Below are 3,135 nucleotides of genomic sequence, written 5' to 3'. Positions count from 1 at the left end.
TCAAAGATTTCCCACCGGTTCAAAACCGGTGGCAAAAACCACTTTTCCCACCGGTTTTGGAGTGAACCGGGTGGCAAAAACATGTGATTTATGTTATAGATGGAAGACATTTCCCACCGATTTTGGGGTGAACCGGTGGCAAAACCATGACATTTCCCACCGGTTTACACATTGAACCGGTGTCAAAAGTCTCCAAAAAAAATTTTAGGAAAACTTTTAGCACCGGTTCTTTCCAAAACCGGTGCCAAAAGTGCCCTAAAAAATTAAAAAAAAATTTATTTTTTTTTTTGCATTTTTTTCACTTAAATTGTACCAAATACTTATATATAATCATAATATACATAAAACACATACATTTGCCTCAATAACTTGTAATATTACACTTTAAAAAACTAAAAAAAAAAATGGACATATAAACACTAACATATATATTTTCTTCAAAAATAGCCAACCATGATGCACTGCAATAGAAGACAGCAGCCCACCCTAACAGAAACAAAAAACAGAAACAGCCCAAACAGACACAGCCAGCAGGCTTCCAGTAGCAGGTTTCCAAACAGATTAGCATACCAAGCATAACCAGCCACCCAACACCTGCAGCAACCAAATCCAGCACATGAACTACACCAGAGCCTGCAACCAGATCCCAGTAGCCAGGAACAGCACAGCAACTAGAAACCAGAAGCCCGAGCGTCTGTAAACCAGACCCTAGCAGACCTGAACTCAACAAAGCCAGAACCCAGCAAACCAAATCCAACACCCAGAACAGAGACTGCAGCAGAATCTGTACCAGAGTAAGACCTGCTACAGGACCTGCACGAGACAAACTCAGCATGGTATATACTAGTTAATACTAGTTCGTTGCACCCACCAAAATTTATTTTCCCTCAAATCATAAATCTTTATCAACTTTAAAGTTAATACATTTTCTATGAGGTGATGGACTGCAATGACATTAACTAAAATCAGTCGTATAAGGTAGTCATGGCTACTCTTTCAGGTTGTGGGTTGCTAAAAGGCCAGACAAAACTTTGAAAAAACCACAGATAGCTGTTGAATGCATGTTGACACAACCGTGACTGTTATTTAGAACTCCATATTTGATTAACTCATACTTGGTAGTTCACTTGTAAGATCTGAAAGACTTACGAATCAAATGTCAGAAACTATGCAAGTCCACAGCAGAGGGCAGCTTAGCCAGGGACTTAGCCTATTGTGGACCATGTATCCTAGCAGTAATAATACTATCAATGGTTATTACTATCCTTCAGCACATTGTGCATATGGGAGGAGCGGGGATTAATTTAACAAGGACTCACACAGTTTCTGGTCCCAGGCTTCTACCAACCACCGCGAATAATTACAACTTAGCTATTGTTGGAATTTAATACAGCAAATAAGCAAGCGTTTATGTTAACAACAAATAACAGTCAGTATCATGTGTTAACATAACTTCTCAATTAAAAAAAGCTTGGAAAACTAATATCATAAGAGTATTGATCAATGAAAAACACGAGATTATTTCAATTCCAGTGTTTCAAAATGATTTTAATTGAAAGCACTCATAATAAAATTTCCAACTTCACTACAAATGTTAATTAACATCCCACTAAAAACTACTACCTTCAATATATGTACATAAAACAACTAAATTGACCAAATTGAGAGCAGTACATTGGTTTTATTTAAGTGGTCAGATAATAATCATAATAAATAACGAAGACGAAGCAACAACTTTTAGTCACCTGGATTAAATTGCTCCCCTTTGATAAGATCAACTGCTTTGTACTCATATTGAAGTCCTACAGCATGATCAAGCTCAAATTAGTCCAAATTATAATCAGAATTTGCAATTAATTGAAAATGCTAAATAAGTAAAATATTGGAGGAAAAATAAATTGAGGAAAGCAAAGATTAAACCTTTTAAGTTTAAAGCAAATCGAACGCGCCACGAACAAGAACTTAGCTAAAAAGAGTAAAGCACCCTACTTGTTGATGCTGAAGAAACCCTACTAATTCATGTAAAATATAAACTTACTCATACATCACACATTGAAACACAATATGAAGAAACCCTACTAAGGCAAATAAGATCATACACCGCAAGCATAAGGAATATATATGTCAATATTCAGAGATAAAAGTATAATAGTAAAGGATTAAGGACATGGTGATAAGAATCATACCACAATGTTTGCATTTATAGTGTCTCTCTCCATAAAGGTCCTGTCAAGTGGCATTTTTCCAATAGCACTACGCATCACAGTTTGTGCTAACTGAGTTACTGCATAGAGGACATTATCATTGCCATAGTTGATATAAATCCTCTAGTATATATGAAGGATAATAGGGATGCAGGTACATATCAAAATAATTGCTACACTAGAATGTAAAAATCAGATACGACACACATCCTAGAATTGGACATGGTTGCAAGGACACGAGTCGAACGACATATATGGAACATGTTCATTTTTAGAAGACTTTGCGTGAGTTAAAGCATACAGATGCATGCACACATGTTAAGCAGACTTGATAGTTAATTTTTGTTGAAATACTTGTGTGAAACGTACTTGTGAAAACATATCGTACTTATTCTCATCTTCATTATATTTGTACATTTTTTTCTCTAAAATTAGGGGTTCAAGATAATTGAAGTGAATGAGTGAGCATGGAGTGTTGTGTAAGAATTATATACCCTTGTCAGAATGTCGATTGTTCGACATGGGTAGGAAGACAAGCTGAAGAGCCAAAGTAACATAGGCTTTAAGTTGTCAGAAAAGAATAGCATTACTACATATGTACATATCTAGGATCCTATCCATTATAAATATCTTATACATTCCACTTCCATCATCAGATTTTCATTTTGCAGTAATAAGATTACCTAAATTAATAAATAAATTCATCTTATCCCTCACATATACATAAACTAGGTCCAAGATATGACTGAGGCTTTAACAATAAGATAGATGGACAAATTAAAATCTTTGTTCTATGCTAAGCTTCATGCATGAAACCTTATATGATGCATCAAATTCTAGATTCAAATTGTACAAAATTTTCTTTGCTGGTAACCAAGAGTAAGCATACCAGGAGGCTGCTTCTTCAAGGGCAAAAAGTACACCACCAACA

At 35.4% G+C, this 3,135-nt stretch overlaps 1 long non-coding RNA gene across 2 annotated transcripts; it reads right to left on the bottom strand.

Annotated features, from left to right (window-relative positions):
* Positions 1–368: 368 nt before the first annotated feature.
* LOC110694932 lies at positions 369–2,675 on the bottom strand. Of its 2 annotated transcripts, none has more exons than XR_002505987.1 (4): positions 2,187–2,675; positions 1,921–2,012; positions 1,746–1,802; positions 369–813 (listed from the first exon to the last, which is right to left on the bottom strand). It is a non-coding gene; the product is annotated as an uncharacterized LOC110694932 (long non-coding RNA). The 2 variants fall into 2 exon arrangements; XR_002505988.1 differs by having other exon boundaries at positions 1,921–2,009.
* Positions 2,676–3,135: the final 460 nt, after the last annotated feature.

The sequence above is a fragment of the Chenopodium quinoa genome, unplaced genomic scaffold (assembly GCF_001683475.1).
Source record: "Chenopodium quinoa cultivar QQ74 unplaced genomic scaffold, ASM168347v1, whole genome shotgun sequence".
In the NCBI taxonomy this organism is placed as follows: domain Eukaryota; kingdom Viridiplantae; phylum Streptophyta; class Magnoliopsida; order Caryophyllales; family Amaranthaceae; genus Chenopodium; species Chenopodium quinoa.
Note: the sequence above shows the minus strand (reverse complement) of the source record. Positions and strands in the feature narration are given on the sequence as shown.